Source organism: Mirounga leonina, unplaced genomic scaffold (genome assembly GCF_011800145.1).
Source record: "Mirounga leonina isolate KUSES-001 unplaced genomic scaffold, KU_Mleo_1.0 Mir_173, whole genome shotgun sequence".
Lineage (NCBI taxonomy): Eukaryota > Metazoa > Chordata > Mammalia > Carnivora > Phocidae > Mirounga > Mirounga leonina.
The window spans coordinates 93,250,076-93,265,013 of record NW_023270447.1 but is presented as its reverse complement, the minus strand read 5'-3'; the positions used below and the strand labels follow the sequence as shown (position 1 = coordinate 93,265,013).

The 14,938-nt window shown below is 54.2% G+C and overlaps 1 protein-coding gene across 3 annotated transcripts in view; it reads right to left on the bottom strand.

Annotated features, from left to right (window-relative positions):
- The window catches only part of GNB1 (G protein subunit beta 1), a 95,489-nt gene extending 89,622 nt beyond the window's left edge, over window positions 1-5,867 (bottom strand). The window contains exon 1 of one of the 3 annotated variants that reach the window (XM_035019980.1): window positions 5,627-5,867. The gene's annotated coding sequence lies outside the window, so the exon portion shown is untranslated. The remainder of the gene's footprint in view (window positions 1-5,626) is intronic. The other 2 variants (XM_035019981.1, XM_035019979.1) reach the window with 2 other exon arrangements.
- Window positions 5,868-14,938: the final 9,071 nt, after the last annotated feature.

Below are 14,938 nucleotides of genomic sequence, written 5' to 3'. Positions count from 1 at the left end.
GTTTACAGCCTCAGCACCTACCAGAGAAGGTGCTGAATAAGCACTTGTTAAACAAATTTCCAGTTACAGTACTTATAAAAATATATGAAAAATATTTCACTGTTATTATCTCTACTTGGCAAATCAAGGGACACCAGAAGAAGTTTTGTAAAATCAAAAAAAATTCTGCATCATAGGGGGCGTGGTGAAATCTTTTGAAAAATAAACAATAATTTTGCCAGTTTTCAAAATGAATTATAGTATCAAAATTCTCCTATGAAGGTGAAGAAGAAAGCCCTTCAAGAAAAGAAAACAATGTGAGAAGACTCTGGAGAAAGTGAGGTAGTAAATTTGACAGGGATTTGCAAAGACATCTGATACAGGGGCGCCTGGGTGGCTCAGTCGTTCAGCGTCTGCCTTCGGCTCAGGTCATGATCCCAGGGTCCTGGGATCAGGCCCCACATCGGGCTTCCTGCTCGGCGGGAAGCCTGCTTCTCCCTCTCCCGCTCCCCCTGCTTGTGTTCCCTCTCTCGCTGTGTCTCTCTCTGTCAAATAAATAAATAAATAAAATCTTAAAAAAAAAAAAAGACATCTGATACAGCTATTCCATCCTCTGAATTAATAATATTCCTCTGGAGGGCGCCTGGGTGGCTCAGTTGGTTAAGCGACTGCCTTCGGCTCAGGTCATGATCCTGGAGTCCCTGGATCGAGTCCCGCATCCGGCTCCCTGCTCGGCCGGGAGTCTGCTTCTCCCTCTGACCCTTCCCCCTCTCATGCTCTCTGTCTCTCATTCTCTCTCTCTCAAATAAATAAATAAAATCTTTAAAAATAATAATAATAATAATAATATTCCTCTAGAACCATTAGGAAGAAAGAAAAAACAAATCTCTTAGTAAGCTGTCTTCTAATAACATATAACATTACCACGGTTAAAGAGATTTTTACAAAGCAAGGCCGCTAGCAGCAGAAATGACTAATGGGTGTACTGTGGGCAAGGCACTGCTCTAAGAGCTTCACACATTTGTCTGCTCACTCCATCCTCAAACCCACCCTAGGAAGGTGGTTCTAGAACACCTGCTTTACAGTCAAGGAAAGAGACACAGAGAAGTCAAAATCCATACCCAAACCAGCAAGCTGAGTTACAGCACTGGGCTCTAACTCCACAGTGGCAGTCCTTTCAGAAAGGAGGCAATTTCTCTCCCTCTCAAGAAGTTAGGAATTATTTTAAAGTTCCCACAACAACTTTTTGAAAACCTACTGTAGAGGCTTTAACACTTAACATTCTTGTCTAATTAGAAAATGTCCAGAATTTTTTAAAGCTTTCTCAACTACAACACTAGGACAGGCAATCAAGAGAATCTATAATATTTATCAGGAATATATTTTATAATTGCCACAGGACTGAGTCAGGAGACAGATATACATAAATATACAATTAGCCACAAGTAACCAATAGGTTCAACCAATACCCTGGTAATCCCAGTCCTGACAGGCTAAAGAATATACAAGTCTTTTTCCCTCTTGGTAAATGCATTATTAAGCTTGGAGTGGCTAATTACTAGATTTTCATCAGTGACAATATAGGTTCAACTGAATAATCTCTTAAAAATTACCCTAGATTAAAAAAAAAAAAAAATTACCCTAGATAATCTTGACTTGATCTTTAACTTTTTTTACTTTTATCTTTTTAAGTAATCTCCACCCCAAACGTGGGGCTCAAACTCATGACCCCGAGATCAGGGGTTGCAGGCTCTACCGAATGATCCAGCCAGGTGCCCCTGGTCTTTTAAATCCGTGTGGTAAGAAATGGCTTTCCCCAGAACTTTAAGTTAGTAAGTCAAATAAGTGGATTCCTACTTAAGTCTTTAAGAAAGCAACACTGCTCTATAAAAGAAGCTTTTTTATCACTGGAAGCCGGCAGGAATTTTTTCCCATCCATTACTGTGACCGCTAACGCAAGGCAATGCCACCACAGGACTAAAGGGTTAAAAAGCTTTTGGCATTCCTCTGACCAATCTGAATGCCTACAGATTGCCTATATTTCCTAAATAAGAGTTCTGGAACAAAACGCATAGCTTTAAAAAGTGCTGCTCCATTTTTTTACCAGAATAGTCAACATGATGTTGCGTTACCCAATGTACGCACACACCCCCCACGTACATTTAGACCAGCCCTTCCTTCCACCATTACACGCTGTGTTTGTGAAATGCGTGACCTCAGTGTCAATTTAAGCTTCTTTTTATCTCTTTATTCTACGTTCACTAAACCAAACACTTAAGTGACCCATCTTACTTCATAATTTCTCTTAACCATTCAGCAATGAATGCAAACCCGAAATCAGAATTATCCCCAGGGTTAAAGATTCTAAGATTTTTTGTTCAGTGCCTTACTAGACTTGCGATAACAGAGATTTCAAAATAATATAGCATGCCATATGGTCAAGCCCAGATAATAACATTGAGAATATCTGTTACCAATCCACTAATGCTCTTAAAAGCCAAAGTCTGTAGACAGTAAGAATTTAATCCAATTTGGAGACCAACATGAGCCAAAAAAACCCAACACGGGCAGAGAAAAAAACAATCCAGTGAAGAAACTATAATAAATGCCAATACTGCATTTACTGTCTAAAATCAATGTTAGTCATTAAAGAATGTATTAGCTAAAAAGCCAACTGATGGTAGGTAGGTAAGTCTAAAGATATCCTGAAGACCTTTCTCAAAGCAATCTGTAGAAATACAACTTTTTCAAACAAACCAATGGAAGACAGACAGAAACTTTTCGCAAAGTAAAAAGTAACAGAACAGAGCTTTGAAAAATAAGTTAACTCCTCATAAAATCAGTCCCTTTCTCAAGCTGTCACTCTAAGTCTACCAAGGTTATTCAAGCTTTGCAATCAAAGTCACTAGGCATAAAAAAAAAATTTGAAAAGAACTTTTAAGTTTTACTCTAAAAAAAAAGACAGTACAGGGGCGTCTGGGTGGCTGAGTCAGTTAAGTGTCTGACTTTGGCTTGGGTCCTGGGTCCTGGCCTGGAGCTGGACTTCCCACTCAGCAGGGAGTCTGCTTGTCCCTCTCCCTCTGCCCCTTCCCCGACTCATACTGTCTCTCAAATAAATAAAATCTTAAAAAAAAAAAAAAAAAAGGACAGTCATTATTCTGCAGTCTTTTAAGAGTCTTCTAAGTCTGCTCTGAGATGAAAATTCAATCTGAGGAAACTTACTGCAACTGCCCCCCAAAACACAAGTAACTCAAAATATTAAAGAGAAATCTTTATTATCATTAATGTCCTTCAATGGACATTAATTAAATGGCTGAGTACTTATGTGACGATATCCACACAGCCCCGTGGTGAACGCCAGTATCATACTGGAGGAATAGTTTCTGTCCAATAGGTGTTCATTTAAGAAAGGCTCAATTCTGAGTCAAAACTGCATGGTTGAACAATTTCCTCTATATGCATACTCTTGAATCATTCCAACAGAAGATGAAATGTAGCCCTAACACTGGTCCCCCAGCAGAAGAAAATGGGAATAAGTCACAGGCACAATCACAAAACTTAACTTTGCTTTCCTCAATTCTCACTTCTAAGAAAAACTTGTAGCACTTCTAGGGTCGGTGAATCCAGGAGCATGTAAGCAAGCCAGCAGTCCCCACCTGGAGAGAGGCCTTGCAGCCCAGCGTGGCAGCCTCCAGAGACCCCACCCCCAACAACAGCCCTCACAGGGTCTGACAGGATTGGTCTCTAACCAACCATTCCAGATACTCTCCATTTCTGGCCAGTTCTAGTTGTTGGAAAGTTACAGCAAGCCGGAAGCTACCATCCCGTTGTGCTGTGCAGAGGTCCTCAGACCTGTTTCCAAGTTGGTGGCACCAACTCTGTCCCCACCCACACACCCAATATTAGTAAGGAAGCAAAAAAGGAACTGCCTATTCACTTTCTTGTTGCAATATGTACCTTCCGGAAGAATCTAGAATAGACCCTATCTTAACAGAATCCAAACTAAAACCTTGCTCTCAAACAGAGAACCCCTCTGCCCCCCAGAATACTGGAGCTTCAAATTCGAAAACGGAAAATTAATGTAAAATTCTTACTGATAACAGTTCTCTAAAGACCTTACTGTATCTAGAGTTGAAAGGAACTTCTTACAGAGCTAGTACTTCCATTTATTTGCTAATCGTAAAAACAATGTACGTGTTTTCTCAGTTAATCATCTCTTAAGCAGCTGCTTGGCCATCAAATATTGAGATCGGTGCAGTCAGACGGATGGTAAAAACGAAAACACACCAGAAGAGCTCCCCCAAACTAAACCTACAGACGAACATGTCCGCATCACTGACACATAACTTCAGTGTTCTGCAGCTGTCAGTGCCCGGCAACTTCCCTTTCCAACATGACAATTCACACATCGCTGGTCTTTCAGTAAATGGATCTCCCGATCCCAATAACAAGCTTCCATAAAGAGGAATTAGGCAGACACAGCTACCTCTACTTCCGTATGCTAACTACGCAATTTAAAGGACTTGAGACACGTTTACACACCTTCCGAAGCACAGACAATTCGCCAGGAGAAGTACGGGGGGGGCGGGGGCCTTCAAAGCCCGAGGGCTCCGCCGCCCCCCGGGCGGAATTTCCGGCTCAACTCCTCCGCCCCCCCACCCGCGGCCGGCCGAGAGCTCGCAGGGCCGAGGGGGGACTCGCAGCCCGGGGCTGCCTCCTCCCTCTCCCCGCGCCGCCCGGTCCTTCTCAACGAGGTAAACGGGGCCCCGACACAGCCGGGCGCCGGAGGCCGGGAGCGCGCGGCGGCGACAATGGCAGCCGCGGCGCCGCGCCATCTTGCAGCGGGCCGGCCGAGCCATTCATTCGCGCGGGGACCCCGGCCCGCCCCGCCCCGCGGCGCCGCCCCCGGCGAGGGGCAGCGACGGCGGGCTGGCGGTGCGGCCGCCTCCCGCTTTCCGCTAAGGAGAGAGCAGCCGAGCGCCGCGCGGCTCGCGCCTCCCGGGCTCTTTGTCCGCCGGCCTGCGAGGCGCCGCGAAGGGGCAGCGCCGCCGGCCGCGCCTCCGCTTCCTCATTTCACGGTGCCCCTTCCTCCACCGTGTCGCCGCCACACACCAAGTTCAGAGTCCCCGAAAAGGTGCCTTTAGAACAGCGATCCTGCCGCGAAAGGACGAGCGCCCCGACCCGCGGCAGGGCGCCGCCGCTCCCTTTGTTCTCGCGGCCCCGGCCCGGCGCACAGCCCCCGGGGGCATCGGGCCCGACCCCACACCTGGGACCCAGGGCCGCGGGCCTGGAGCCGGGACCCCAGAACTCGGGCCACACACCTGGACCCAGGACCCCACGGCCCCCCGACCCCTGCCCCGGGGCCGAGCTTCTGACCCGACCCCGGCCGCAGAGCCCAGACCCCGGCCGCAGATCCCGAGCCCCGGACCTGCGACACCGGCCGAGGACAGGGGCCCGGACCCAGCCAGAGCCCGCACGGCCCCCGCCCGCTCCCGGCCCGGGACCCCACCCGGGCGGGGCAGGAAGACGCGCGGCCCGCGGCGGGGTGGGGGCGGGGAGGGTGGGGGCGGGGCGGCTCGGGCGGGCGGCTGCGGGGGAGGGGCCGGGGCCCGGGTCGCCGGGCAGGGGCAGGGGCCGCCGCGCTCACCTCGGCGCCTCGTCCCGCCTGGCTCGCCCGCGCCCCGCCGCCTCGGCCGCCTCGGCCGCCGCTCTGGAGGTGGTCGCGCTCGGGCCGCTCCGCGGGCGCTGCGGGCAGGTGCGCCGGCGAGGATCGGTCCGGTCCCGCGGCGGCTGCTCCACTCCCGCGCCCGCGCCCGCTCCCGCTCCCGCTCCGCCGCCGCCTCCGTCCGCCCCTCAGACGCCTCCAGCCATCGGGATGGGCGCGGCGGCCCCTGCCCGCAGCCTCGGGAAACCCCACGCCGCGTCACCGCGCACGCCGCGCGCGCGCGCACGGCCCGGCCGCGGCCCCGGCGCGCGCACGCCAGCGCGCTTCCTCCCAGCGCCGACCCGGGAGCGTGCGCGAGCCACTTAAAGGGGCCGCGCCCGCCCTAGAGGAACCAGCTTGCGGAGGACCCCGGGCCTGGTCCGTCCCTCGCCGGTGCCCTAGGGGCTGCGCGCGGGGCCCTGCGCTAGCGTGGGCCTCCCGGCTGCGCACCCGCTCAGCTTCCCAGCCAAGGGGACGTGGGTGGAGGCTGCAGAACCACAGCTGGGACTCTCCCGGCCCTGCACCCGTCCCCCGTACACGCATCCCGCACTACATCCCGCACACAGGCCGAGTGCTCCCACCTGGCATCCTGCACCCGGCATTCAGCACCCCGTACCTGCACTGTGCACGGGTACCCGCACGTGCACGCACCCAGCCCAGGCCGGCTTTCAGGCCTGGGGGTGCAACCAAGCTGACTGGATCCCACAGGGACCCACACTGACGGGGTCGGCCTCTAGGGAAGCCCAGCTTCTCCCGGCCGGCGAGTGGGTGCCCACCAACCGAGGGACGGGGGAACAGGGCCAGTCTCGGAGATGGGGCTCGTGTGAGCCTGGGCAGGTGCAGGCAGTGTGGTCTCGGGAGGTCAAGCCTAAGGCGCTCCTGGTGGGAATGACCGCCTGGACAGGGAGGTGTGACCACAGAAAAGAGTGTCAGGAGGGAGAGGGTTGGTCAACCTCTAGGAAGGCTGCTGAGAATTGACGCCCCCTCAGGTGGGAGCAGAAAGGAGGTGAACGTGGGTCATATGTCATATGTCATATGTCATATGTCATATATGTGCAGCCCATAGATATCCCCAGGAATGTCGGTGGAATGGTCCCCCACCACCACCTCTGTCTTTCCAACTGGCTCCTGTCTCCCCAGTTCTAACAACTAAGCTGGTCCCTGGCAGCCCAGTTCCCACGGGCTCCCTCCCTTTGGATCCTGCAGCCCCTGACCCTCATCACCCCAGGCCAGATGCAGACCCCTTTTCCTCCAGGCCTGTGTGTATCCTTCTAGCCTGGAGCCCATACCTTCCCACCCAGGTGTGGGCTGCCCCCTGTCCCTCCCCCTCCCGCTCCATGGGATCTCCTACCAGCATACAAGCGCGTCCGCATCATTCGTGGAGCCCTTCCTCAGTTCCTGCCACCAGATGCTCCAGGCTCAGCTTACACTCTACCTGCCCAGCCCTGAATTCAGCCATTTCTGCAAAGAGCCCTGGGGTCTTTTAATGGGGAGTGGTATTTAGAGGCCAGGCTCAGGGCTCCAGGTGTGCTCACTGCTACCATTGCTTCAGCAGACAGAGCTAGGGGACGAATGCATGTGCAAGCATACGTGCATATGCACACGCACACACAAACACACACAAAGTACCCCCCCACCATGTAACCAATCTCCTGTGATTGCTGCCACGCACCCTCCTCACCCCTCCACTGGACCACCACAGTGCCCACCCCAGCAAGGAGGTCCACCTTGCTCAGCGGACATGACAGTTTCCATTGCCCATCCCACAGCTTCCAGGTTCTTCTGTCCTCCTTGCCGCTCCTTAAACACACGGGTCACCACATCCACACTCTGCCCCTGTGACTCCATCTGCCGAGGAGGGTCTCCCCCATTACCTCCCGTCACCTCCACAGAGAGGTCTCCCCCGGCCCCTACCACTTTGTCCTTCCCCAGTGCATTGTTGGCTGCATTTCTCTTTAGCTCTCATTCCTGAGACCTCACATGGTTTCATTTGTGGGCGACTTTGCTCCTTGCGCATCTCCCCTGACGAAGCTGGTACTTTGACTCCCTTGTCCCCTGCTCCTCCCACCAAGTAGGGTATGAGGCACACAGTGGGTCCTCAGGGAAGGCTTATGGGGTGGGTGAGAGGGGTGTGAGTGATGCTCTGTGTTCTGAATGAGAGGGACAAGACTCAGCATGACGACCAGAGGGACAGGGGAGTGGGGAGTGTCGGAATCGAATGGTCACTGCTGTCCAGCACAAGGCTGGCAGCCATGGGGACTCTGCGGTGCTGCACGCTGCTCCGGAGGAGAGGTGGATGAGGCAAAGTTGGAAGGATGAGTGTCCTGAGATCGGCAGGTGGGTCCCAGAAGCAATGGACTCAAGGTCCCAGGCTCAGGGTCAGAGACATCCCTCTGAATCCAGCAAGTCTGATGCCAGCCTTCAGTGCCTGCCTACGCCCAGGACTTAGAAAAGTGGAAATGAGGAGGGAGAAGAGGAAAATGAGATGGGAAAGGAAGAGGAGAAGGAGGAAGGGGGAACAAGGCGGGGCAGGGCCAGCAGCAGAGCAGAAAGAAATGGGGGTGATGGTCCCTGTGGAGACCTCTGTACTCCTGTGGGGATGAGAAGAACCCTGGGGGACCCTCAGAAGCCCTACTCCACCAGCCTGGCCTGACTGGGCAGCAGGGGTGCTAAGAGGGCCGGCCCAGGGCTCCCCTGTCCCACAGGCCACTGCAGGCCTGATTGGGCCCATCCCTAGTTACACCAAGGCCACAGAGCAAGGCCACACATGAGGACACCAGGCCAGAGCCTGCACCAGCCATCTGAGGTTTTGGGTGTAGACCTGGAGCCCCCAGCTAATCTGTAGGTCTGTGGGGTAGGGCAGGGCCTTCCCTGGAACTTGCCCTGCAGCCCAGGCCTGAAATCCTCCTTTACATGTTTATGGATGGGTGTGAGGGCAATGTCAAGGGGAAGGTAGGATGAAAGGAGTAGAGAGCCCTGGGTCCTTACTTCCAGATCCCCTACACAGACTAGAGCCTCCTCCCCCTTCAATGCATAGAAGCCGCAGGGTCCCAGGGTTCTTCTCCCCACTCCAAGGCCAGTCCCCAAGGAGCAGGGGCCTTCTAGCCCTGGGGACACATGGCCCTGTCGAACCTACAGGAGCTTCTAGCTTCCAGCCAGAGACCTTTGGACCTCCGGGGTATGAAGGGCACTCTGGGGAGCCTGCCCGCCCTCCCCTCCCCTCCCCTCCACCCCTTTTGTCCAGGCCTCCTGCAGTTTGGGCCCCCATCTGCCGCCCAGCCCCCTCCTCAGTGGGGCATAAATCAGGGCTCATGATGGACCCGCTGCCACGGAGAGAATTTGTGCCCAGCTGGCCAGGAATTTAGGCTTCTCCTGATTTCCTGGACACATGCCTTCCTTCTCTAGATAAGTGGCTTAGAGATCGGCCTGAAGTCCTGAGTCCATGGCCACACCCTGTCAGCTGCACCCAGCCCACGGCCAGGCCAGCCAGGTGGCTGCAGGGCTGAGCAGAGCCTGAGGCTGAAAGCAGTGGCCCTGGCTCAGCGCCCAGCCTTCACTAAAAACCTAGGGTGTGCAAATGCATTATTCAGATGCTCCCCCCTCATCTGCTCTTTAGCAGGAAATGGTCTGACCGGAAAGTAGGTCTTTTTAAATCTGAATTATTCAAACAATTTGTGCACATGACCAGGACCCAAGCCCAGGGGCTATGCTCCAAGCCTGGCTTTAAAGGGTCTCAGGGCTGTAGGGGCCGCTCCCTTCCCGCAGTGCATTGTCTGTTCTTCTACCGCAGCCGTCCTGCCTTGGCTCCTAGTAGGTGAGGCCCCTGGCCCCAGAGGACAGGCCTAGCACGAGGAAGGGAGGGAGAGGGTGCAGAATGTAGGTAATCCAGAAAAAGCACTGATCAGTTCTGCGGCAGCCAGAGGCAGGGTCTGGTGACAGAACGGGCTCAGGATGGTGAGGAAGCCCGCCCCTCCTTCCTTCTCTCAGCGGTGCCCTCTCCAAGTGCCCACCGGGTGCCAGGAAGGCCCAGGTCCACCCCGATGTGGGGCAGGTCTGCTGGAAGGGACAAGGGGAGAGCGGGATGACCAGCGGAAAGGTGACCATCAGTGGAGCAGAGCCCGAGGCATGGCAGGAATTGTGGTGCGGGGGTTGGAGGGGTGGGCAGCTTCGGAGCCCAGGAAAGGGTCAAGGCCTGAGATGGCAGGGCACGGTGTGCCTTGTGGCCTTAGGGAGCATGCTGGCTATTTCCCCCTGGCTGCTGTCAGACTGTGACGGACCCCTGGACCCCCCCCCCATGCAGCAGAAGCAGCCCCTTTCTCTCCCAGGCCTGTCCCTTGTCCCTGAGTCCCCCACCATGCCTCTCATGACCTGACCTCCAAGCCCATGATCCTCCCGTCACCTCCCTTTGGTCACAAAGCAGACATCCCTCATGGGGGCCACAAAACTTGGGGGGGGCAGTGGAGAATCAGGAAGTGCCAAGTGAGGGGGGGACGGCAAGCGCAAGGCAAGTTTCCCCTGAGATTTGGAGCAGACACCCAAGGGAAGGTCCCCGTGGCCTTGCCTCTCCCAGAAGGAGCCCTCCCAAGTGGGTTGAGACTGTGGGGGCCGTGCTCAGCTCCAGCAAACATCGGGGCTGCCTTCCCAGGACACCTGTAACGGGAGAGCCCACCTTCCTCTGTGGGGATCTGTGTGGCGGGTACTTCTGGTCGCCCCGCAGATGGGGGGACCTGCACCCATAGAGCTGGAGAGCCTGGCTCCATCCAACGGCTCTGGGGCCACAGACTGGCCCAAGCAGAGGCTTTTCACATCATCCTTTTTGGAGTGAGACAAACCTCTCTAATGGAGAAAGATGCAACCATTATCGAGCAGAGCATCATTCCCCACGTGTACCCCAGAAACGTGTGCACCCATAGGAATGCACAGATGTACACAGGCCAGTCGGGTCAGCCAGGCTCGGGGTACCAGGTAGCGGGAGCGTAAACCAGCTTATGTGAAGGAGGCAATCCGCTCACTCAGGGGATGCAGGAGGTATCCCTGCATCCAGGAGTTCCTGGAGGCTGTCAGGGCCCGTCTTCCTGTGATCTCCAGCCACAGTGCTCCCAAGACAGATATCTGTATGTTGACCCCAGGAAAGCTCTGAAGGCCCTCTGTCAGATTTTGTGTGGCCCTGGAGGCAGGGAAAGGAGGGGCCGTGGTTAGTGCCCCGGGCTGGGGACAACACGTACTCCCCAGGGCAAAGGTGGGTGCTGTCCCCAGGAGGAAGAGGGCTTCTGGACAGAGAAATGCACAGGGGTCCCTACCTGCCTCTTGGCTAAAAGCAGGGTTTGGGCAACAGCTGAGCTACTTATAAAATGAAGCCTCTTTTGGTTGCTGGGTTCAAGGCCCGCAGACGTCCCAGTTCCCTGTGCCCCAGCCTCTGGCCTGCTCCATCCTGAAACAGGATGCTGGAGGCAGGGCCACAGCCACCTCTGGGGTCTCTGGGGGCAGGGCATTTCCAGTTCTGGGCTGGGTGGCTCCCTTGGCAGACCTTCCCCCAGCGGCCCACAGAAAGCTGGACGCTCGCCCGCCCAGCCCGGGAGTGCGGTCGCTAGCCATACCACAGGCATCCTGGGCCAGGGCTGGGAGCACCGAGCCAGGGACCCAGAAAGTGTGATGTCCACTCAAGAGGGACCAGGGTCAGAGAGAGGCACACCCGGACCCTGACACCCAGGACCAGGTGAAAGGGGGGAATGCAGGGAGGCCCCAGTACCCAGAGTGGATGGGGTCTCGGAGAGAGAGCCTGCTGGGTGGGGGTCTGGGGGCGGCTGCTGCCTCAGTCAGGCCTTGGGACTCTGGGTACCCCCTCACCCCTGACCTGGCCAGGCCTCCTATCCTAGGTGCCGCCAACAGGCTGGAGCATGCTTGGGGGCGGTGGTCCCTGAGGCCAGGAGGTGGGGACACAGGCCCAGGGTTGCACATACCATGGGTAAGCCACACCGGCTTGGTGGACTGCAGGCCCATGCAGGGTGACTGAGGCTTCTGCCTGCACCCCAGCCTGAGCCCAGGCTTGACACTCCCCCCCGCTGGCCAGAGTGGGGGCAGCCTGCACACCACCTCCCCCCTTACTAGCTCCTGCAAACATGATGAGCAGGGCCTGATGGGAGGAGGGATGGTGTGAGGATCCCAGCAACATGCCCAGGGAGGTGCTAGGCCTGTCCTGGTCTCTAGCTCCGCCGGCCTGCTGCCGCCGGTGCCCTGCCTTGGGGAGGGGCACCCTGGCTGTCGTGGGGATTCATCTCCCCACAGATAGTGCTCTGGGACTTAGCTCCACCAGCACCTGCCAGGTAAACAGCTTGCATCTATGGCTCAGCAGGCAGGAGGAGGATGGGTGGTACAGTGCCCGGGCGTGCCTGCTAAGCCTTCCTGAACCCATTGCCCTGTCCAGCCCAGCCAGGGAAGGGGCAGCCCAAAGATGGACCCAGGGGCACCCCGAGGAGCCTGGACTGAGGTCATCTGATAGGAAGATGCCACTCAAGGCCATTTCTAGCAGGTGGGCAGGCATTGAGCGGCCTTCCCCAGAGTTGGGGAAGCAGGACAGAGTCAGGACCAGCGGCATAGCGGGGAAGGGGTGTGGACCCCCGGTGCGGCCACGTTATGTGCCATGCCGTGGCCGCTGCGGCACGTACTGAGTCATGCCACATCACGTGCCACATCTTTCACAAACTGCCAGGTCATATCTGCCAGCCCGTGCCACCCGGGTCTTGACACAGGGGCACACCCTGGCCCGTGGGACACCTGATGAGAATAGCCCTTTCTCTGGGCCTGTATCCTGGTCGTTGTCCCCATTGCCCGTTCTCTGGCACAGACTTGGAAGGACTGTAGTCTCCAAGAAAAAGACCCCTCCATACCGCGTGTCCCCTGAGGGGGCAGGGACTCAGCATCACGGCCCAAGCGCCAGTGTTCCCAGCCCACCAGCTCAGCTCATGGTATTGGGTCTCCATGAAGAACTTCCTGCCCACAAGGCACCCCATACTCCCCTCACCAGCAGGGGACACCCCTCAGGTGCTCCCCCACACAGGGTTTTCTGTTTTAGATCATGGTAAAATACACATCACATAAAGTTTACCACTCAGACCCTTTTGAAGGGTACAGTTGATTGGCATTTAGTACTTTCACCGCATTGTGCAGCATGCCCGGCGTCTCCTTCCAGAACATTTTCACTGGCCCAGAAGGAAACCCCATGCCCATTGAGCAGTCACGTCCCATTCCATCCCCCCAGCCCCTGGCAACCACTGACCTGCTCTCTGTTTCCATGGATTTGTCTGTTCCAAGTACTTCATATGAGCAGAATCATATAACATGAGATCTTCTGTGTCTGGCTTCTCTCAAGGGTCATCCACCTTATAGCAGCGGTTGGTGCTTCATTCCTTTCTACGGCTGAATAATTCCATGCACAGATACACCGCACTTTGTTTATCTGTTCATCTGTTGATGGACATTTGGGCTGTTGCCACCTTTCGGCCATTGTGATTAGAGCTGCTACAATTGTTAGTGTGCAAGTTTTTGTTTGAACACCTGTTTTCAGTTGTGTGGGGTTTTTTGGGGTTTTTTTTGTATTTATCTAGTCGTGGAACTGTGGGGTCATACATAGCTCTGTGTCTACCCTGAGGAACCACCAAACTATTTCCCACAGCAGCTGATCTATTTTACATTCCCAACCAGCAACACACAAGGGTTCCAAATGTTCCACATACTTGCCGACACCTGTGACTATCTGCCTTCTTGATTGTAGCCATCCTAGCGAGTGTGAAGTGGTTACCGCCTTGTGGTTTGATTTGCACTTTCCTAGGGACTGGTGATGCAAAGCTTCTCTTTGTGTGCTTATTGGGCACGTACATATCTTCTTCGGAGGAATATCTTATTCCAGATCTTTGCCCTTTTTTTGAACTTTTTTTTGTTATGGTTGTTGAGTTATAAGTGCTCCTTATATATTCTGGACACTAGACCCTTATCAGATATGTGATTTGTGAATATTTTCTCCGGTTCTGTTAGTTGTTTTTTCACTCTGTTGATAGTGTCATTTGATGCACAAAAGTTTTTAATTTTGATAAAGTCCACTTTATCCCTTTTTTCTTTTTTGTTTCTTGGCTATTGTGTTTCTGGTGTCACATCTAAGAAACCGTTGCCAAATCTAAGTTTATGAAGATTTACTCCTGTGTTTTCTCCTAAGAGTTTTATAGTTTTAACTCTTACATTGAGGTCTCTGACCCATTTGGAGTTAATTTTCATATGTGGTGTGAGGTAGGGGTCCAACTTCATTCTTTTGTGTGTGGATATCCAGTGTTCCCAGCACTGTTTGTTGAAGACTGTCCTCTCCCCATTGAATGGTCTTGGCACCCTTGTTGAAAATCAATTGACTACACATGTGAGGGTTTCTTTTTAGGCTCTCCATTGTACTCCACTGGTCTATATGACTGTTCTTATGAATACCACACTGTTTCAATCACTGTAACTTTGTAGATTTTTTAAAAATATTTTTAATTTTTATTTTTAAGTAATCTCTACACCCAATGTGGGGCTCAACTTACAACCCTGAGATCAAGAGTTGCACGCTCCATGGAGTGAGCCAGCCAGATGCCCCAAATGAAGCTCTGATGTGTGGGTTTTATGCCAGAAATGTTTCAGGAGCCCATGAGTAGAGTGTCCTGGGTCAGGCGCTCACCCCTGGCCAAATAGTGGAGGACACCAGAGCATATGGCCCACAGGGCAGACCAAGAGGGACAATTTTATTTTTTGAGTAATCTCTATACCCAATGTGGGGCTCAAACTCATGACCCCCAGATCAAGAGTTGCACGCTCTACCAACTGAGCCAGTCGGGCACCTTTGTTTAGGTCTGATTTATTTATTTATTTATTTATTTTAAAAGATTTTATTTATTTATTTGACAGAGAGACAGCGAGAGAGGGAACACAGGCAGGGGGAGTGGGAGAGGGAGAAGCAGGCTTCCCGCAGAGCAGGGAGCCCGATGTGGGGCTCGATCCCAGGACCCTGAGATCATGACCTGAGCTGAAGGCAGACGCTTAACGACTGAGTCACCCAGGCGCCCCAAATAAATACAGATTTTTAAAAAACTATTTGAGAGAGAGTGAGCAAGGGCACAAGCAGGGGGAGTGGGAGAGGGAGAAGCAGGCTTCCTGCCAAGCAGGGAGCCCGATGCGGGGCTCGATGCGGGGCTCGATGCGGGGCTCGATGCGGGGCTCGATGCGGGGCTCGAT